The sequence below is a fragment of the Camelus dromedarius genome, chromosome 19 (assembly GCF_036321535.1).
Source record: "Camelus dromedarius isolate mCamDro1 chromosome 19, mCamDro1.pat, whole genome shotgun sequence".
NCBI lineage: Eukaryota > Metazoa > Chordata > Mammalia > Artiodactyla > Camelidae > Camelus > Camelus dromedarius.
The window spans coordinates 14,853,615-14,876,742 of NC_087454.1; the positions used below are offsets into that span (position 1 = coordinate 14,853,615).

The 23,128-nt window shown below is 38.1% G+C and overlaps 1 long non-coding RNA gene across 1 annotated transcript in view; it reads left to right on the plus strand.

The window, feature by feature from the left end:
- LOC105089123 (uncharacterized) overlaps positions 1-23,128 on the plus strand; it is a 515,140-nt gene that overhangs the window by 100,281 nt on the left and 391,731 nt on the right. Inside the window, exon 3 of the long non-coding RNA XR_010376824.1 lies at positions 14,166-14,256. This is a non-coding gene — a long non-coding RNA (uncharacterized LOC105089123). The remainder of the gene's footprint in view (positions 1-14,165; positions 14,257-23,128) is intronic.

The window sequence follows — 23,128 nt, forward strand, 5'->3', positions numbered from 1 at the left end:
CTTGCTCTAACATACACACATACACAATACGCACACTCACATGCATGCTCTTAATCGAATTAATCCTACAAACGCTAAAGAAATATTATTCTAAAGTACTGTTGTCCCCAGATGAGGGCAAGTGGGCAGGAGAACTGGGAGGTAAGGGATGTAATAAGGGGGAATATTTATTGTACTTAGATTTGGTTGGCAGTTATAGCACAAGGGCAAATATAAGGAAAAGTTGACTAATGAAAAAACCCTACATCTGGTGATAAAATGTTGCATACGCTCACACTGAAGGAGGAAAAAAATCCAAGCCAGTGAGCCCAGTTGCAGAGTGAAAGGCGAATCCCAACCCAGTGCCTGCGTGTTGATTCTGTTTTAGAGACATACTTGGTTTTTCTGAACTGGACTTCTGACTTACTGGGCCACAGAAGGGAAGCATCACAACTTACACGCTTCTGTGCTCTCATCTAAAAATGGAGCTGGACTTGGGAAGATGACTAATTAAAGGTTACAAAGCACTTTGAGACTATAAAACCCCAGATAATTGCAAACATTAAATCTAATAACATAATTAGGTGTTGAAGGTTGTGTCTTGGTCATTTTGTTTTCTGAATGCAGGAAAGGACTCCTTCAAAGCTTGTTCTGTTTATTTTCCTAAGGAAGTCATTGAATAACTTTAAAAAGTGGTGATTTGGACTAAGGCTGTCTTGGACAATTATATAGTTTGAGATGGACCCTGCTTTTCCTGCATTTTGTAATATCATTACTCCTATTCATTATTTCTTTTCTCCTATGTGTTAACAGTGGCTGACAATACATCATTATTAACAAATACTAAATTTGTTTAAAACTTTCCAGTTGAGATAGTTGTGGTAAATGTAGAGTGAGGCTGTCTGTTTTTGAAAGGCTTACTGCTCTCTTTAAAGAGGAAAATGAATTATTTCAAGAATTAGTAATGCTTAGAGAAAGCTATTCTCTTGTTACAAAGGTTGAAATTGTTCCTCATGAAAAAATAACCTCACCAAATTTCATGGTTAGCACTGACACTTGAAGTTTGGGATAAAGAGTAGTTCATTCTCAGCTCAGCCTCTGACCCAACGTAAGGGTTGGTAATTTTTTTTTTCCTTTGGACTTTAGCCACAGAAAGGGTTGATAGTGCTAGACCCCAAATAAGGTAAGTACAATTGAGGTTTGGAAGTGCACTGAATTTCTCTTCTTTGAGAACATTTTCCCCTTGTGCATCTGTTAGCTGTTACTACAAATCTGAGATCCCATTCATCAGTAGCATCTTTTACAAATGAAGAGTAGGTGTTTGCATATTCAGGTTCAGCCAGGCACCCCCATTGGTTGGCGAACATTGAACCTCACTTGCAAAAACATGTTTCTGCTGTTATCCTTACAGCGGGCTGTGTGTTCACACACAGGCACAGTTCTGAGACAGAGCACGCCCTTCTTTGGGGTGCCCTTTGATCTTTTGTTGTTTTGCCGCTTGTGTCCATATGGAAATGTTACCAACCAGCGGGCAGTTCCTTTCCACTATGATTCCTCATCCAGAGTCTCCGCCTGTTGTTTTTTATTTGTGTCGGGCTCCAGATTGATGCCAGTATTTCAAAAGAGCACACCTCATCGAATTGAGAAGCTCAATTTGCTTTAAGTAGCCATCAAATCTTACACTTAGATTTAAGTACCTGTTTGTACTCCAGTTTTCCTGCTATGCCATGACAACTTGGGCATCTCAAGAGAAACTAAGTTTTCTTGTGAGCCTGGGGAGACCTGTGGGATTAGGTGGGTCATGAATACTGTCAGGGCAGTGCTCTCAGCAGATTTCCATATTGGTCTTTACCAACTAGGAGTATATATAATGCTCACCCAGGCATGACCTCATCCAAAGAAAATTTATTGAAAATTTTCAAACCTAAAAAAAAGCTCAACTTGTGGATGGCAGTTTATATCCATTCTTTTTTTTTTTTTAATTCTCTTTTTTTAAACCTTTTTTTAATTGAAGTATGGTCAGTTTACAATGTGTCAATTTCTGGTATACAGCATCATGTTTCAGTCATACAGATACATACATATATTCCTTTTCATGTTCTTTTTTATAGTAGGTTACTATAAGATACTGAATATAGTTCCCTGTGCTATACAGGATAAATTTGATGTTTATCTATTTTATGTATAGTAGTTAGTATCTGCAAATCTTGAATTCCCAATTTATCCCTTCCCACCTCCTTTCCCCCTGGTAACCATGAGTTTGTTTTCTATGTCTGTGTCTGTTTCTGTTTTGTAAGTAAGTTCATTTATGTCCATTCTTAAATTTTCTTCCTATCCCATAGTACCCAGTAACTCTAGTCCTGGAAATGCCTCCTTTTATTATTCTGGAAAGTACCAAAGATCTGAGAGCATAGAAGTATGTGCTTGCTAAGGGAGCTTGCTTTCTTGCTTTTCTTTTCTTTTTTTTTTTTTTTTTTTAGAGCCTTCTGAAGCTCCTCCCTGGGAGAGATTAAATAAAGTCAGTGCTTCCCCACTTCCCAAAGTCTATCTCCACACATCAAACAAATGAAAATCCTTCCAAAACTCATCTCCCTTCGTGCCCACACTCATATATGCTGTTTTATGTGGGTCGACCAAAGTCTTTTTCTGATTTTCCTCCCCATCTGTTCTTTGAATAAACATGCATCCTAAAGAGAAGAAGGACTTAAAGGATCACTTTTGGTTCCTGTATTTGGAAATGTTTTAAAAAAACCACACCGCACTTGGCTATTTGGTCAAATTAGGTTCCATTTGCTTCTAATAACACTTAATTACCTCCCACATACTTCTCAGACTTCCACGTTTTAGTCTGCACAACTTAGCTGTTATGGTGTCCGAAAAAAATTTTTGTTTTCCTTTTAATCAAGTGTGTAAGCTGGTAGAGCCGCTGGTAGAACTCTCCAGCGGATTAGAGCCACCCATCTTTCCAGGTGACCAGACTGGCTGTGCTGGGAGCCTGGAATTGCAGAAAACAAATCATCAAAGAGATAGTCAGTTGGTTTTTAACTTTTTAAGTTGTTGTTTGGTTGCCATAGACACAGTACCTCAATGTCTTTATAAATAAATACACTAAACCATGTGCACTGGTGAAAGTACACCTCAGATCAAGTTACAGTATCTTCAAGGTGGGATTTGGTTATCCTGATTAATTAGCTTTTATTTTTCTTTCTCCAGATTAAAAAGGAGGGGAGAGTGGAGCAAAGTCCTTCTGTGATGTGTAATGCATGTTTTCAGTTTTTAGTATTTCCAGCTTAAAACCTCTGGGTAGGTTGAAAATAGTTTTTTAATCTGAATTGAATTCCAGTGACATAACTTACAAAGACTAGTTATTTTCATTGTCACAGTTTAGTGGCAAACCTTTTTTATTTCAAAGGGCCAAATAGTAAATACTTGAGACTTCGTGGATCAAGAGCAAAACTGAAGATACTGTTTAGTTACTTATATGATAAGAGAGAAAACTCTTACCCCACTGCAGTCCAGTTGAATGCATTGGGTCCTCCTGGGTGATGGGTGTACAGCTCACAACTGTTGCCAACTGGAGACGTTCTCTAGTCCCAGGGAATGGGTCTTATTGGGCTGGCAGGAGTGTATGGGGCTCAAGGGGTGGGGATGGGAAAGGATGGGTAGCCACTAGTCAGAGGGTAGGCATTGTGAGCAAAAGGGGGAACTGGGGTAGAAGGGGACATCCTAGCGTAGCCTCTGTGGCTCCCAGTGTGAGGGCCCAAGGGCCACACAAATATAAGTTTTGGTCTGGATTTGGTTCCCTGCTTGTAGTTTGCCAACTCCTGGTTAGACAAATACCTAGATCCCAGTGACTCCCAAATTTATATCTCCAGTCTGAGCTATCTGTTGTACATTTCCTCTTAGCTACTTGGCAGGCACTTGAAAGAAAGGATGTTCCAAACGGAACTTGTTATTACCTTCTTCCCTCTGTGCCCGTTTCTGTAAATAGCACAACTGCTTACTGGTTGCCCAAGTCAGAAACCTTGTGTTCATTTTCAATGACTTCTTTCCTTCCTCCTATTCTTTGTGCCATATAGCTGCTGGGCTGCAAGCGGTGTAAAGGCAGGATCAGACCTAGCTTATAGTTATATTTCACACTCTTAGAGTGCCCGGAACACAGTAGGCTTTGAAAAACTGGTTGTTGAATTAATCTGTCAATCATCAAGCTCAGTCAATTCTTCTTCTTTCATTCCGCCATTGAAATACTTCCACAGCTTTCCTTTGGATAGAGAGTATTTGGTAGATCATGCAAAGTATTAACTTTGTCTACCCTAAGGACTGACTGTATTAACATGAAATGTACCAACATCTCTCATCCTTCATGCGTGTCTCTATTCAGGCAGTGCTGTTTCCTTTGCCCGCAGAACCTTTCCCCATGGGTTTTATATGATAACTTCCACTGATCCTTGAGGGTTTGACTTACTGATCATCTGCAGGAAGCCTCCCCAGGTACCTCCCTGTTCATTGGGGTTTTTTTTTGGATGCACTAGGTTTTCCCATCTTCCACAACACTTCATCAGGGCTGAGATTGTTTACCAAGTGCGTGTAGCCCTTTTGAGATTATATAACAGCACGGAGGCACAACTTTGTCTGTGTTTCCTCCTATCTTAGTTTGGCACTTGGAACACGGCAGGCAAGAAATTATCATCCAGCCGAACTAAACGTGACCTCTCAGTGTGACTGAGAAACCTCAGAACACTTTCTGCATCCATGCAGACGTATGAGGGCCTTTTCTCGGCTCCATTGGGCCTTTCCCAAACCATTTTTTGTCTTGATCCCTAGGGAGTGAAACCGAGCAGGACCCCACAGGGCCTTCCCTGGGGAACAGATACCTCTCCCTTCTCCCCATCATGTCTGCTCGCCTCTTGTTTGTAGAAAAGCTTTAGCTTTTTTTTTTTCCCTCTTGAGAGAAGGGGAAATAGAGTTGAGGGGGAAAGGGGGTTATTATGAGATTATATGAAATCATGTGTATGAACCTTTTGAAAATTGTAAAGCATTGTAGAATTCAAAGAATTTTTCATTCAATAAAAATAAATGAAATAAAATTTAGAAACAAAAACATTCTCCCTGAAAGCTGTCAGGGATTTGGGCATTTGAGCATGACCTGCCCATTCTCCTTGCTTGGCCCTACGTTGGCCCCTCCAGCGTTTGGCCTCACCATGTTAAGTGCCCTGCAAAACACTGGGCTTTCCTTCACTACAACTCGGTGTCGATAGACTGGCTTTACTGCATGTCAACGAGCAGACCCAAGTTTGGTTCAGTAATAGGAAGAGACTATAATTAGTCTGTATCAGGGAGTGTTTTATGTGTTGAAAGGCATAGAGCTCTAAAGGGAGAGAACCTGGCAGGAGAGAAAGAGGAGGACAGTTGTTTGGTGAAGAAATCCTGGCTCTGGATTTGCATTGCACATAAGACAAGGAAATTGCACTTATCAGTTACCTAGACAAATAGAAGCGGAGTCTGCCTGGGCCCAGCCATTTGGGGACAGCACTGAGGTGTAAATCTTGTCTTACGAGTCACGACAAGCATGTGCAGACAATTGCAAAGAAGGCTATAAGAACCTCGATATATTTCTTTATATGCTTAAAATAAGAAAAGGCCAGAATGATCACTGCAATCCAGGATTGTAATACCCTCTATGTAGGTGTCAATATTAAAATAAAACAAATGACAACAACAAAATCAAGCCATATACTACTTAAATCCTTTCTTTTTTGAAGTCTAGGTAAGTGGTGAATTACAAAGAGGCAAAACTATGAAGGCTAAACAATCAAATTACTGTATTAATTTAGAGAATCTGAAACGAGGCCCGGTGGCAGTGACAAACAGAGGGAGTATCATATTGGCTAAATTGTTACTTGGATGTAAGCATTACGTTGTTTCATGCATCCATCATGTAATTAGGCATCATTAAAAATCTCTCTCACAGACCTTGATGATTGAGGGTAACATAAAGGGAGAGAGAGAGGAGGGAAGATGACAGACTTTTGGAGGAAGCTGTGTTTTTGAGTTTAATAAGGTACCTGAGGACGCTGTATTCAGACTTCCCAGTTGTATTCTCTCTTCAACCACAAGGGCCTGTAAGTTACATGAATTTGAATTATTATTATACAGGAGGAAAAATTACAAAATTGGGTGCTTGGAAAATACCTATTTTACTTTCTCCTCCCCTACTTTCCTTTCACCCCAGTGAAAAAAGGCTGAAGTTTTCCAAAAGTCCCACTTCCAAATGATGGAGAAACAGGTCTTTTTTAGTAACCAAGAACCACCCTCCCACCCCCAAATAATGCAATCAGTTCACTAAACCTGTGACTCATTAAAACATCTTTAAGGAGAAAACTTCCTTAAGTTTTCTGGAAAAGAAAATAATACATAATTCTTTGATCCATAATTCATTACAAGTGAACAGAATTCATTCTTGCCCTGAAAAAGTTGATTTTGGTTAAAAGTGGCTATAGAATTTTCCCCCTATTTTCCTTCTTTCTTTTTATATGTAATAGGGAAGAAACTGGCAGAAATTAATAAACCATAAAATTGTCTGTGGACAAATCAGACCTCTGGAATTAGATCTCTCCAAGGAGAACTTTCTCTAAGGCCAGGTTTAGGCTCTGGGGGAAAAAAAAAGTATATACTTTAAAGATGGAAACTGTTTCCTCTGCATGGTAAAGCTGAAAAGGATTTACCCACAGAATTTCCCCAGGGTCCTCACTAATAAGATAAAGTCAGCTGAAAATCACTTTGCTCAGCATAGACTGTGACTTCTGAAAGGCTTATTGAAATTAATCAGTACATTTCTGTCTTTTATGGTCTTTCTGTTTCTCACATAAGAATGTTCATTAGGACCAAGCGAGGAAGAGATGGTTTTCCAGACACAGTCTTGGCAGGTGTCACTTACTTACAAGGTGGGCTGACACAGGCGGAGAGTGGCTCAGCTTAAAGGTTTTATCTGTTGCTTTCACTGACATATGTGATGAGTGGGGCTGACAAGCCTCTGTGTTATCTGCTTTCTTCGTTCTGGATTTTTCTGCTCAGGAGTATTTCATGCAGGCTTCCAAGGCAGCATAAAAGAGTGAATGACCACACTGCCAGGCAGAGATTAAAGGGAGCAGCCAGGAGAAATGTATCACGTGCTGGACACAATACAAACCACTGGGAAAACAGCATCTGCCTTTGGGGGAGACCCCAGTGGTTCTTTCTAGCCCTGGTGTTTTCATGGCTTACTTTGAGATTCCACCATCAGTGACCTTGTCCTTTTATTTCAGGAATGTCTGTTTTTCTCATCTATTACACTGTCATCTTTTAGAGGTTTGGAATCTCTCTGGATTTCTTTAGCCTTGCCATAGAACTTTGTTCGGTGCTGTGAAGAAAGGAGATACTACATAGAATTTGAGAAATTGGATCACAAAGTGAATGACTGAAATAATGCACAAGCTCTCGCCCTACAGAAAGATAGTCCTGGATTTATCTTTCACTTTTGCCGTTTAAGTAAAAGACTTAAGATCACCTTGCATGTTTATGTGTCAGTTTTCCTTTCTTTAATTAGCATATTTTAAAAAAGGTTTTTTTTTTTTTTCCTGGCATTTGTACTTTATAACTCTTTCCTCCTCTTTTCTTAGCTGAGTCAGTAAATTTCTAGTGAGGCTTTATGTCTCTTCCTCTAGATCAGTTCTTTCTAATTATAAATCTATGAGCTCACTTGCTAATTCTTCCATTTTCACTGTTTTCTTGTATAGTCTGGAACCACCTCTGAAGAGGTGGCAGAGACAATGCTTTGTGTTCACCAAATTTCAGTTGACTTTCCTCTAACTTGGGTATACGGCACATCACACCTCCTAGCCCCTCTGAGTTATGTGGTGGCAGATGATGGATTCTGGCTAATGAAATGTGAGAGAAAGCAACACCTGTCAGTTCTGGACTGAGGCCCTAAAAAGCCCCGGCAGGATTTTCTGGTCCATTTCGTCCTTGCTGTGGAGAACATGGAGGCCTCACGTTGGGATGGAACAACCTTAAGGTCAAAGTCCCTTGGATTGTAGGGTTGCTGTGTGGAGGGTGCCTGCGTGGAGAATGGCCTGGCCCCACTGCCAGACCTCACGTCTGTTTTGTTAAACAGCTAAGATCACCGGGTTCTTGCTTACGCAGCAGCATCAGCCCAGCCTGTTCTAGCTGATACTGAAGGGCTGCACTAGGGGTGCTTGCCTGCTCCCCCGTGAGCATCTTTGTTTCATTGCTGGTGACGACATGGGCCGTAAATGATAGTCTTTTTTTTTTTTTTTTTTTTTGGTAGCAATTTTTTTTAAACAGTCATTAACTTTATTTAGATTTCACTGCTTTAACATGCAGTTATTCGTGTGTGAATGTTTAGTTCTATGCGATTTTATCCCACGTATAGATTTGTGTAGCTGCTGCCACAGTCAGGATACAGGCTTGTTCCATCCCAGGGGTCCCTTCAGTCATCCTTTCAGAGCCACAGGCATCTTCCTCTCTCACTGACTCCTTCCTAACCATTGGTGACCACTAACCTCTTCACCTCTATTTGTTGTCATTTCAAAGGTGCTATATATTATGGAATTACACAGTGTGCAAACTTTCAAAAAGTAATATTTCTTTTTTTTTTTTTTTAAATCAAAGTGTAATTGACCCACACCACTATCTTAGTTCCAGGTACACAACAGTGATTGGATATATCTGTACATTACCAGAGAATCACCATAATAAGTCTAGTTACCCTCTGTGACCATACAAATATATCAAATTATTGTTGACTATATTCTCTGTGCTGTACACTTCATCCCCATGCCTCATTTATTTTGTAACTGTGCAAACAACTGTCTTAAGCTGAGGAGCCTAGAGTTTTTTGGATAGTAGGCTCCTAACTTATTATTAGTGTGCTAGTCTTATTTATCAAAGGGTAAAATAGTGAGAATAAGATACATATTGAAGACAAGGTGCTGCAGTGGAAAAAATAAATATGTTGAAGTTAGATGGCCCTGGATAAGATTCCCAGTCTGCCTCCTATTACCTCTATTTATTTGAGCTTTGTAATTTACTTTCCGGGTCTCAGTTACCTCATCATTAAAATGAAGATAATATCATCTGCTTTATAGAACTGGTGAGAGGATGTGTTGGCATATGCATCTTTCAAAATAAAACTCATTGGATTTTTTTTTTCACCATTAATAAGCTGCATAACCTTGAGAGAGACACTTGACCTTTGCAGGCATGAGGGGTCTTTTATGTTTAAAAGTAGAAGCAATACCTACTTCCCCCTACTGGGGGGTTGTGGTAAGGATTAAGGAGAATGTATATGTTCTGTGTTGCCTGGGATATGCTAAATCATGATTCCTATCATGACTTGATGAGCAGACTCTTTGGGATTTACTCTACAAAGTGGTATCTCCAAGGGCTGGGTCTCCTACTTTGATTAAGGGCATGGTGAGTTTCCCGTACCCATTTAGAGCTGAGTGGTTTCTTTTGCTATTTGGTGTGGTGATGCAGATTAATAAAATGACACTGTCCTTTGTTATGCTTAAGTTCTGTCATTCACTGTTTTTATAGACAGACTTCAAGTCCATTTTGGATTCTGCATGGAGAGAAATTGCCTTCAAATATGTTCTCATTCTGGGATTCTGGGGTCATAGAGATAAAAACCTAGTTTGAGTTTGCTTGGAATTTTCAAGGAAATTTTACACATCGTCTACACTGGTACTTTCACTAGTTTGTTTTTCAAACCATCCTAATCTATTTTGACTAAAAAACACCCAAAGGAAGGGTAAGATAGAGAGTTTGTTCTGTATCTGAGGTCAGACTTTCCGTTCTTGTTTGTTCCCTGTTTTAGACAGTCGGGTTCATTTGAGAAGTGGAAGGACGAATATCAAGCTAGCATCTTGCATCCATTATCTTGCAGTAATTCACAATATACAGCTGTTAATGAGGAGTCTCAAAGTAGAGATACTGGTTTTATGATTTACTCTATACAAGTAATTAAAAAAGAAATTTTTATTGCCTCTTCTATCCATCCAGCCCCTTCACAGCATTTATGACTTTTAGGAGTCTTTTCTTAAAATTTTGTGAGTGATATTGTCCCACATTGGCTCGTGTTCCAGATAGATTAACATGTAACTGGGTTCCTCTGAAATCCCCATGACTACCATTTTTGCCACTTCCTACACTTTAGATCTTCCACTTCTCAGGAGCTCCAGTACCCTCTGGCTGTCCTGGTCTACCCACCAGCAACCTGTTAAAGGAAATCATTCAAAGTTTGTAATGTCTTTATTATTTTTATGTTATTTTCTTTTAATTTCACTTTAAAAATCAAAGTATAGTTGATTTACAATGTTGTGTTAGTTTCTGGTGTACAGCACAGTGATTTCATTCACACTCTTTTTCATTATAGATTATTACAGGATATTGAATATAGTTGTAGGGCCTTGTTGTTTATCTATTTTATGTATAGTAGTTTGTGTCTGCTGTAATGACTTTATTATGCACTAAATAACTGCATGAATTTGAGCCAGTCACTCACCTCTTGGTGTATTTCTTCATCTTCAAAATAATGACATTTGACTAGATGACATATTATAAAGTCATTCAAGGGTGAGGATTCTAGGGCTACCCAGAAATCATGCAAGAGCATTAGGGCTTTCAAATAGAAGACTAGAAGGAGGTGATGCTGAATTTGACCATGTAATTAATTTCTAGTGGTAGACTGTGTTACAATCATCCACAAATGTTTGCTGACCACATCCCATATGCATGGCACTGCGTGTTAGGGTGGAACACACACAAAAATGCAGCAGACATGTTCCTGCCCTGAAGGAGTTTTCAATTCAGTAGTGGAGACATGTATATGTCTAATGGTATGTCATAGAATTAAATTAAATTAACTCATGTCCTAATGGAGTCACAATCAGCACAATGGCTAGTTTATGTCCATTTTCATTAGCTAGAGTTTGGTAGATAATTATAACTGATTACTGCCTCAAAAATAGGATCATTTTGGGGGTGAAACCAATGCTTGAAATAGTTGCCAGCATTCTGTTGAGAGATTTGAGGTCTACTTGTTTATTACAAAGAAAACATATGTATTCTCTAGAAACACGTTAAAGTCCAACATGTCCTCCATTTTGAATTTCCAGGAAGTGAAGGAGATGCACTGAAGATAAAAGGAGGATTTTTTAGTGGCTTACAACAGCCATTTCAATTTGCTGACAGTTGTGTGGGGGTCAAGGATTTAAGAGGGACTCAGCTGGGCAGTTCACCTTATCCATGTGAGTCATCTGGGGTTGGAGGATCTACTTCCATGAACCTTCTTCGTGAAGTGTCACATCTGGCCCCTCCTTGTTCCTTGACTTATCATTCTCCACATGGTGTCTCATTTTCCAGTGTCTCTGTGTGTGGTTGAGCTCCTCATGGCAAGGTGGTCTCAAATAGTTTTCCTTTTTATCTGGTGGTTAGATTCTAGAAGGGCAGAAGTACCATTCTCTTAAAGGTTAGGTCCAGGAACTGGCTTTACTTCACTTCTATCTTACTCCATTGGCCAAAGCTGTCAAAGGCAGCACTCCTCTTGACGGGAAGAGTGTCGAAGAATTGAGGTCATCTTTAATCTGCCACACACTCTTTAAGTATGTGGTCTAATATGAAATCATAATGCCTTGATTTTTCATTTGCTCATTTTTTTTTTTTACAAGAAGGAAATAAATGGTTCATCCAACCAACTTTCTTAACAGCATTTAACTGGCATTCTGAGTGAGATAATTCTTTGTGTGGATATGTGCTGAAAGTCATAGGATATTTAGTATCTAACACCTACTAAATGCCATGTGTGCCTAACCCACATCACTGGACAATAAAAACACAAACTAAAACATTTCAAAACTCTCTATAGTAGAGCAGACAGTACTTCACCCAGATGACAACTACAGATCTAATGTCTTAAGATAGTAGATTTCCTAGTGAGATGATAATCAGGTTACTATTTGGTCTTTATTGATGTAGATAATAATAAATAGACTAGTTTCTGTTCTGTTCTGCTGCAATCTATACAATTCAAAATTCTGACTTAGTACTTATATCTTCTGTATTTCTGTCAGTGCAAGTTGTTTCAGAGTTATAGGAACATATAATATGCACCCTGCCCTCAAGCAGGATATAACATTATAACATTATAACTCAATCTTCAATGAAAAATACTTCATGCCACTTTCAATAAGAAAGAGGCATTTATTATGGGATATTAGAAAATGTAGAAAACTAAAGAAAACACACACACACACCTTCTTCAGTTACATAATTCAGATGTACCACTGCTGACATTTTTGATAGATGTCATTCCAATTATTAATGTGTATCTTAATGGAAAGATTTTATATATATGTATACATAGATAATACATAGTACTTTATAATAGAGATGATATTATATATAATACTTTCTGTAATATGATTTTAACAACTCTTACCACTGAAAAACACTAGAGTTTATGTTTAATATAAAATGTTACTTAAATGAAGTGTTAGACTCAAAGGGTAAAAATGTGTGTATGGGGATGTTGACCAGAGTTAGTGACAGTGACTTCATGTGGTGACTGAAGCTTCATCAGGAGCTTGAAGAAAGGGTAGAATTAGGATTAACTAGGTCCTAATCGATAACTTCATGGTAAGAATGAGCATAATATAATTAGTAGACAATCTAGCTTGTATCCATGTTATTTTTTTCTAACTTTGGTGAATATGATCATGTCTTAATAGGTTTTACTGAGTTTTTGAATCTGAAAATGGTAATACATTCAAGAGAGATGGGGAAATTGGGAGCAGGCATTGGTTTTTAAAAAGCTCTCAAAGATGTCATTAAAATCTGCCTAGCATTCTAAATAAGCCAACAGATGGAGTCAGTGACAGCTGTGATATATTGGTCCTCCATGAAACGGTAGGGTGGGAATTTCAGAAGTTGGTGAGTGAGGAAATAATAAAAGACAACCTCTAAGGAATAGTCATTATTCACGGTAAGATCAACTCCAGAGTTTCTATCTCTTTCCCAAAGTGAAAGGAAGGAAACAAAGCCTTCCCTTATTGTTTTCAGCTTACTCTTGTCCTGATAAAGAAGAGTAGATAGTTGTTACCAATCACCTTGACAATAAATATTATATTCAAAACAATACTAATGCATCTTCTAATATTGCTCATGGTATAAGTAACCAAAATTACTAATACACTAATAAAATAAAAATAATGAAAATGAATGTGTTACATGAGGGCAGAAACGTAATTTTGTTCTCTTCTCTTTCCTAACCAGTCAAAAGTTACTAGCATATTGTAGTGTTGAATGCCTGGTTAAATGAATGAAAGACTCCACAGTAATAAGAATGTACTTCCTTATGAAAAATGGGAAAAGAAATAAATGGCATGAGCAAAATAAGGGATTACTTCTATAGCAAATGTGAATTTTTGCCTATAAAATCTGTATAGGAAAATGCTGTTTTTGTACTGTTAAAACCTGACTGAGTATAATCTACCTGACAGCAAATCCAGAAAATCTTTGTGTGAGCAAAACAACCTTAGATTCTTGCCAGCATCTATGGCTAATCTGGCTATAATTGATTTAAGACAGTGTATTAGAAGTGACTAAAAGATTATTTTGTTATATTTGAGAGTGTTGATTCTTATTAAAATTCATGCAGTTGTATAAAATAGAAAACAAAAATATAGTAGGCAGAGAAACAATGCATTATTTTGAACACAATTTAGTATAGGGAAATAGATAAGTACTTTCTAAATAATTGTTATTGAATGAACAAACGGTCTATTTGTATTATATCATAATGAAGCTGAGTCAGTAGGAGAAAAGGCTACTAAATGGTGGTTTCTAAAAAAAATACTAAGTAATTTTAGTTCATACTTATACAATTTTTATTAAAAAATAACCATTGCAAATAAGTGCCTCACTTGATGAAGTCGGTATTGCAAGTAACATTGTTATTCTACACGGTAGGGTCCATGAGTAGAGCCACCCCTTAGGCACAACAGTGGTTAAACTTAGACGTCAGAAAAATCCGTTGCGAAAGTTGTTAAAAGTCTGATCGCTGGGCCGCAGCAGTAAATGATTCTCACTCAGAAGTGTGAGGTCAGGTTCCTGAACCTGCATTTCAGGTGATGACTGTGCAGGTCATCTGCAATCTGCATTTCGAAAAACAGTTCCTGGAATTGCTGCTGCTTTGTCCCTGCTTGGAAGATTCAATCTGTAAGTAATTAAGGGACCCAAGGTACTTTCGGTGGGGGCATTTTTGTTGTCACTTCTGGTCATTCTTTTGGGGCTTGCCTTGCCACTAGATTGAATTCCCCTAAAATCTGCTTTGCCTCTCTGAAATAACTACCACTCACTCAGGACGTACATTCACAAGGTAAGACTGGCTTGAAAATTCCTTTATTGTGTAATCTTTACTGGGTATTAATAACCATGCTATATGTGTCTTCCTTCCTTTTCTATGCTGTGGAATGGATTAAGTTGCATTAGAATGAACTGCTTTTGAAAGTTTGTAAAATTCCCCTGTGAAACCATGTGGACCTGGTGCTTTTGATAAGGGGGGGAAACTGGATCTTTGAGCAATTCTTGTCTCTTTTCTTTGTATTTGAACTTTTTGGCTATTTTATCACTTCTAGACTAAATTTTGAACTTTTGAAAATTATATATTTCATTCTTGTTTTCAAATATTTTTGTATCTACAGGATTCGGTAAACTAGTTTCATATGATTCTTTGAATTCATCCATATTTATGATTATTCCTCCCTGTTTCTTATTTTGTGTGTTTTTTTCATATCTCAGTCTTTTCCCATCAGTTAGCTTATGGGTGAGCCATGGAGAAAACGGCAAGTAATCTAAATGGAATACTTTTTAAAATTAGAAAAGCAATTAATAGTGAGTTTCCCCAAAGATGGGAAACATGTATAAAAACACACATATAAATCTGCCATTTTCCATTCCAGTTAATCTCTTAGTGTCCTTGACAAATGGGGCTTGTGGTATTCTAGTGCATTTATACAATGCTTATGTGGAAATAGAAATAAAAGAATGCAGTTCTATTTTACCAATAGTGTATGCTGAATATAGACTATTTAGTTTTAACTTCTGACATTGCTGTGTTAATATTGATTACGTTTTGAATACCTACCAACCTATATGCCAGGAATATCTCAAAGATACTGCAAGTTTGGTTCCAGACCACTGCAATAAAGTCAATATGGAAATAAAACAAGTCACACAATTTTCTTGGTTTCTAAGTCCATACAAAAGTTATGTTTACACTATATTGTAGTCTGTTAAGTGTGCAGTAGCATTATGCCTAAAAAAGCAATGTAAATGCCATAATTTAAAAAGATTTTATTGCTAAAAAATGCTAACCATCATCTGATCACTGATCAGACACAGTAGTAATATCAAAGATCACTGATCACAAATCACCATAACAAATACAATAATAATGAAAAAGTTAGAAATATTGTGAGAATTACCAAAATGTGGCACAGAGACACAAGGTGAGCAAATGCTATTGGAAAAATGGTGCTGATAGACGCTCAGACAGGGCTTCCAGAAACCTTAAATTTGTATTAAAAATAAAAAATGTCTTATTACTAAAATAAGATATTCCTGTATCTATACATAGATTTAATTGGATTAAACTTTTGTTTTTCAAAACTTAAGAATGCTTACAAATTTAAAAATTCTCCTAAGCATCTAGTCAAGGGTTGAGATCAGGAAATACGGCGGAATGAGATGAATAAGATAGCAATGAATTGTGTTCAATGTGTGTTAGCGTCAGAATGGTCATTTGTCCTTGCTAAATCCTCCCTACATCTTACATGTGACTGTTATTGTTCATCATTTTGTTGGCAGATCTGAAAAGTAGGAGAAATAATATAATATTAAATGTCTTAATTATACTGGGTAATATTAATCATTTTTTACTTATGTCATTCTAATAGGTAGAGCTCCATTAGTCTTATGGGGGGTACAAATTTGGAGACAGAAGATAGTTGAACTTGATCTTTTTAGTGCATAAAAGTAAAATTTTCTTTTTTTTGCAAAGCTCATTTGTAGCCCTAGAGAGGTCATTTCCTATCTGTAGGTAAGTGGTGGGTTGAAGGCAGAATTCTAGTGACATTTTCAACACATGTAGAATCCTGTAGTCTTCTCTTTCCTTTGTTGTGTGTGGGGGGGGGCAGTGGTGGCACTGGTTATATACAGAATTGCTATGAAAATACCCTCTGTCATAACAGGTGCCGGGTGCACTGCCAGTGCTCAATAACTGATGGATAATGAGAGGGTATATTCACACCTTGAAAATGAGGTGGTGGATTTTTTGGAATTTTTTTTTTATAGATCTCAGCACAATGAGAATCCCTGTGGAGGTACACAAGGCGCAGATCTGTCCCAGTGATAGCAGGTGATGACAGGGGCCTCTGTTTCAATATGTTTTGTACAGGAAATCGCAGCTTTGGTCTGCTGAAACTAGTGAGTTTTCATCAGTTATACACCAGTGGTGTTATAGACTTGGGGAATCTGTCATTCTGAAAGCCAGAGAGTGACTCTTACTCCAGATGACATTGGCATCCCCTGGCATTGAAAATTAAATGTACGAAAGTGAGAACTTCTCTAACAACTAGAAAACACACACAACTTGGAGGGCAATGAGAGGGTGGCTGTGTTTTTCCAGTTAAGACTGGAAAGAAAGAGCTTTTCGGTCTCATTTATAGCAACTCATGTTACAACACAAAGTATAGACAGGCAGTGTTTGGGGATGGATTTAATCCTATTTACATTCTTTAGTAATTTCAGATTCTTTTTAAGAAGTTGTTTACTAGACAATTGGAGTTGGATGCCAGACTGGTATCTACAGGCCATTGTTCCCCTACCAAAAAAGTGGAATTGTAAGTGTATCAGTACTCCAGCGGGAGTCTGTATTGGAGAGCTTTATTAAAAGTGACCCTGATTTAGTAGTCTTGAATTTCCCATGCAGACTGTGAAGTCTGTTAATATTTAGTGGGGCTCATCCAGTGTTATGTGTGAAAAGTGAAGGGTTACTCTATCAGTTTGGGGGTTTATGTACACCCAAAAAGCAGCTCACTTCCACGGAGTAAGGTGAGGACAGATGGGACCAGTCCACCTGCCCCATTCCGCGCAGAGTCATCTTGCTTAGGTCAGAGAACCAGGGCAACGAAACCCTTCCTAAGCTCACTAAGTGAGTCACCTCTTGGCTGCACAGTCCTGGCCAGTTCCTGAGGTCCTACCTGACCTAAAGGTCTGTCCTCTATGGGTTGGGAAAAAGGACAAGATCGGCAGAGTAGACACTGCAGGTCATGCTGCCCTGCCATCCCTGAGATACAGACATTGGACTTAAAAAAATAATTATTTCCCTACTAATCTTTTCCTGGTATATATTTTCCTCTTTTCTGATTTTTCCCCAGTTCCTTTCATGGTTCTGAAGGCAGCTGCTTTCCTGAGCCTCTTGCTAGGGTAAGCCTAGCTTTTACAAGCTGCATTCCTCTGTTTTAGGTACTGTACAGCACACTTTTGAAAACGTTTTCAGGAATTTTGGGTGGTTTAATTATTTTGCCAGCAAGATTTCAACCCTTAAATATAGTTCATGTAGCCTTATGAAAATGCATCACTACCATGGGGCAAAGCTGAAAGTTTCGAACGGTCCTAAGTATTTAGATAGACCATGAAAATGGAGCCAATTAAGCCAAGTGCGATGTGTCTTAATGACAACACTGATTCAGTTATTCAGCTTCAGTTTCTTTTCTCTAGGATGTGAGTAGATTTTGTTTTTATTTAACTTGGTTGATTCTGGTCATCTGAAGATAGCGTTTGTGATTAAACAGCACCCTCTCTGTCCCAGACCCGACATCTACCTCTGGTTTTTTCCCGGCAACTGACAGCAAGTTCCCAGCCTCAGGTAGCTTTCTACTTCTTTCATTTCTCAAAGCTGCCTTATCTTTTCTTTCTATATGTCTTAAGGTTCTGTTTGGGCATGCCTTTGAGAGCTTTAAGGGTTTTGTCTTAAGAGCCCTGGATTGGAGTCTTTGATTTAAGTTCTGGCCAAGGATCACCCAGGAGTCAGCAGTCCTGCCGCTCCACACTGGCCCGGTTAGCAGCAGCCTGTAGGGCAGGGGCCAGGCCCGCCCCTTTCCCCGGGAGGACAGCTGAGACAGCCTAGAGAAGTGTGCGTGCTGGGAGAGGCACCTTGGGGCTCCCCAGAGGCCTAAACTCCAGAGGTTACTTTTCAAATTTAGAAAAGCACTCTGAGGTTCCGTGCTATATTCCCCGTTAGCAAAATACTGACCAGTTGGAAATGCAAAAATGACTCAAGTTTGTAAATAAGTGGAGAATGAGCTCCTGTGGCTATGTCGTCCTCTTCCTTTCCAGTGTCCGGATGTTAGCCCATGGGATTTGGAATAGGGTCACATAAATGCAGGAGTGTTAGGTTTGTCTCTAGGTTTGTCCAAGCAAGTGAGTTAAGGGATTTTCTGAACAAAAGTGCTAGGATTTCCAACAGTTCCTTTCTTTTTGACCTAACAAGACATGTGAAAGAGAAAAAGCCATTTTGTTGGCTTTCTCAGTTTGAAAAGTTTCACCTATGGATGTACGGGTCCAGAGTCCAGAGATGTGATCTCCCCAGATGCATCTGAGCAGCCAGAGGTCAGACACAGAGTTTTGAGATGTGGTCACCCTGATGACCACTTCTTGAGCCAAACAGTTGTCATCGTGTGTGTGGGTACAAAAGAACCAGGGAGACAAAACTTGCATTCAGCCGCACAGCCTCCGCAGAACCTCTTTTAAGACTGTAGGATCCTTCCTTTCCTTCGACATGGTCCTCAGGTGGTCACAAACGTGCTACTCGGTTCGAGACAGATGTTTTGAGACGAGGTAACCTGAGTGTCACCCAGCTGTGGTGGTTTTAGGTGTGGTGTAACCCAGATTTCATAGGAATCGGGTTTAGTATATGGTGAGAAATGAAAGAAACTGAGGTGAAAAGGGAGGAACTCCCCAACACAAGAATTCAAATGACAGCTCTGACAGGAAGCCTCATTTCAAGAGAAATGAGGGAAAGTAATAGCAAAATGTTGAAAGGATTCAGTGATCTTCAGAGCTTCCATTCAGGCAAATTGAGACCAAAATAGATAGAAAAATGCCTCATAATTTCCCTAATAACTTGGACCTCTGGTTTTCTGTGAGAAGGCTGTTTTAACGGGGGCTTGTGCTGTTGAGAGAGAAGTACACTTAGTGTAAAGGCTGAGGGAATAAACGTACAGATTAGGGAAAATCCAACCAGACAAGTTATTTTTAGGCCCTTAAAATTCAGACTTAATCTGAATTATTTTATTTTTCTCCTTGCAATGTTAACTGAACTAGTCAAGCAAACAACAATCAGCTTTATCCTGATTTTCCTCTTTGTTTTTTCGTCTACCATATTATTTGATCATTTGAATGTTTTGAGGAATATAAACAATTTCCCATCACCTAAGTAAAGAATGAAAGATTTAGAATGTAGGCTAACCAGACCACTAGAGCTCAGAAAAGCCAGTGTCTTGTGGGGAGGAACATTGCCCTTTTTTTCCTTTGTGTTTCTTTATTTGTAGTTAGTCTTTGTCTGAAAACTTAACATTTATTGTCCATTTGATTATAATCTCTTTGGGAGCACCAGAATCATGAGACCTGTCTCATTTTCAGACTCCCACAGCAAGATGATTTCTTAGAATGCATTTCCCAAAACATGTATATATCACAGGCGGTAATTTGTACTTGTTTCAGCTTGGAGTTGTGTAGCTGTGGTTCCTGTCAGCGGGATGGCATCCATTGTTAGGCTGGTTCTGCATTATATTGATGAGCTCTTCCTTCTAGACTCCAAGGACACTGGTTTTCCTTTGCAGAATATATCTTGAGTCAGTGTGAAACTTTCAGCGTTAAATCTGTTGTAGACGTCTCCTTTGTACGGCTGAAGGGAATTTTCAACTTACCCAGCCTTCTTGTGTATAACAAATAACATTCTGTGTTCCCAGATGCCTTGTGCGCATTGGTGTTGTTTATTTTGTTTTGGGAGTCCTAGGGACCTCTAGATCTTTCTGCTTCTCCTAGAAGCTGTGCAGTAGATTTCTAGAACGCCCATTGTGTTGAATGATGATTTATGTTCATCACAGGGTCTATAATTTGAGGTTGTTGTGATCATCTGTTTCCAGATGTGCTATTATAGTCAGAAAAATCTCCCTTATAAGTGTTTGTATCCTCCCCCTTGCCATCACCTTATGACCAGACAGTCCCTTGGCCTACTGAATTAGAAACAATTAAGATTAAAGTAAAAAGTCATCCAGCCACATCTGACTAGCAGAAAGCAGAGACTCTTGAAATAGCCTGTCATTTTTAAGTTAAAGTGTCCTACTTTTGGTAATGTTTTCATTTTAAAATGTGAAAAAGAATGACATTTGGCTGTCAGAGATAACATTTCTGACATTTTTGCGTTTATATATTTGTGGTTTTAGGTTTGATTATGAAGTTGGTTTCAGGTATCTTAGAGCATTAATACAGAATTTATAGAAGTAAAAGTTATTTCTTTTAAGTATATAGATTTAAGATTTTTGCTGCTTGGTGTACTAAATTCATAAGAGTTTCTGTAGTCTACATCACCAAACTTACCTCTGTTTTATCTATTTTTTTTTAAGTAACTGGGACTGTCCCAGTTTTAGTCTTAAAGTCTGATATCCCAGGAAACTCCTCAGGCCCAGGCAGCTGGAACATCTGGTCACCCTACTCTGTAGCCATCTTCTGGTTCATGAGCTTCCCCTCGGGCCATGACTCTTAGAGCCAATGTCTACATTTGTGTCAAATTGGATCAGTCACCTTCTCCGTCCTTGGGATTCTGAATGCTGAGCTGAGAGAAGCACACTGAGACTAGGAGCTGTTTGCGGCGGTACTATGTTAAAGGCAGCCCTTTAGAGCAGTTACATATTGATTGTACTTTAAAATCCCAGGGGAAACTTAAAATATACTGCTGAATAGGCCTTGACCCCCAAAACTGCTTTAATTGGTTTGGGATGGGGCCTGGGTATGGTACTTTAAAGCAATCTTATCCAGTGGTTCTAAGATGTAGCCAGAGTCCAATCCACTGCTTTAAAAAAAAGATACACAAACTCCCCAGGCTCCCAGTATTGAGGCCTCTGGAATTGCCTTGATTTCTGCCCTTTCTGAAGCTTGCTAGTTCAGCAGTTTCTTGGATTCCATAAGATACTTGAATTTGTGCCCTTACAACTGTTTACGTGCATTTACATAGTATTTACAACCTTTACATAGCATTTAGGTTGTATTAACTATTATCAGTAATCTAGAGATGATTTAAAATACACAGGAAGATGTGCATAGGTTATATGAAAATCCAGCACCACTTTGTATCAGGGACTTGATCATATGCAGATTTTGGTATCTGTTGTGGTCCTGGAACAGGTCACCTGTGGATACCGAGGGATGATTGTACGTAAATGTTATATGTAAGTTAAAAAACAAGCACATATGGTACATTTTCACTGTGTGTGCGCACAGATACATACACACAGTTAACAAAAATTTTACTAGGACATTGACCTGTACTACCATTATTACTGATTTTTATTGATCTTTCTCTACTTCCTACATTTCTTTAATGATTATGTTATTAAAAATAGAAAAATTATGTCCAAAATTGGTAGCCAGTATATGTAAAAAACCATTCTCTTGATTTCATAATATTCTGAAGAGCTCACAATAGTTTTTACAGTTGTATTAGTTGTTTCCCACAGGTGTGTATAATGTTGAGAAAGAAATGGGATGTGTGTATGTAGCTACCATCCTGTGATGGAGGCTGGATGATCTTTGCCTGACTCTGAGTTTATTATTAACAGTTGAAATGTATCCATGAATTGGGTGCATGAGGGAAGAAACTTCTTCTATTGTGTACTTTTAAAATTCTTGGCATAACTACAGATGTGTGCTTTGATTATAAATATTGTAGACAGTCATAAATTTATACTTGAACTTGTTTGTTAGTATTACTAGGCTTTACTACCATACTGGAAAATTAAGATACAAACCCTATTTATGATAACCCACAGAAAGTCTCTCTTATGGGTTAAAAGCTATAATCAAAGCCTTTATGTGAATAGTTACATTTTGGAAGAGAAGGAATAATTTAAACTTTGGGAATACATTGATCATTCTTATTTCGCTATGAGCATTGCCTGTTTCTTAGGTTAAATATATTCATATACATGTGATTAAGAGTATACATAAAACCAAATTTTGTCATGATTTGTTTGACAGAAAATTTTAATAAAGCTGATTAATTTTGATACAGTATTAAATATGAGGTATGAGACTAGATGCTTTACATTCATGTAACTTAATTCTCTTAACAGCCATTCAAGGTATGTAACTATTCCCATTACAAGGCGGATGCAGATAAGTAATTTGCTTATAAGTTAATTATCTTTCATCATCACCTTTATTTTAAAAATACATAGTTAGAATCTAATCCTCTAAATCCTATGATTGATTTATACATTTATTTGGCACTATTTTTTTTTTGTGGAATATGCATTGTAGGTGATCATAAACTCTCTGAGTATGTATTACTGTATTCTAATGTAAGTAGAATTTGAGGTTATTGCTTTTGAGTCTTTGCTCATAATTCTGAAATGTGTACTACCACAAATTTATTGCAACTATTAATAAAAAATTGGTCAGACTTCTGAAGAACTCCATTAAGCATCAGATACAGTGGTTCAAATTCACTATTTCAAAATATCAAATGTAATATTAAAATATAACATGGGGAAAGTAAAGTATAAAACATTAAATTACACATGCATTTTAAAAAAATATTAATGGCATGAGCTATCTTCTTCTATTTTGTTTTATTAGAACTTGCATTTCCAAAAAAACTCTCCCTATAATTTTGTTGCAGCTAGTCTGTGGGATGCATTTTTTAAATCCCTAGTGTTCCATCATTAGATAAGCTTGCAAAATCCTGGGTTAAGTGAAATTAAACAAGTTATTTGGTGTGGGACTTCAGAGAATTTTTAAATGGCTG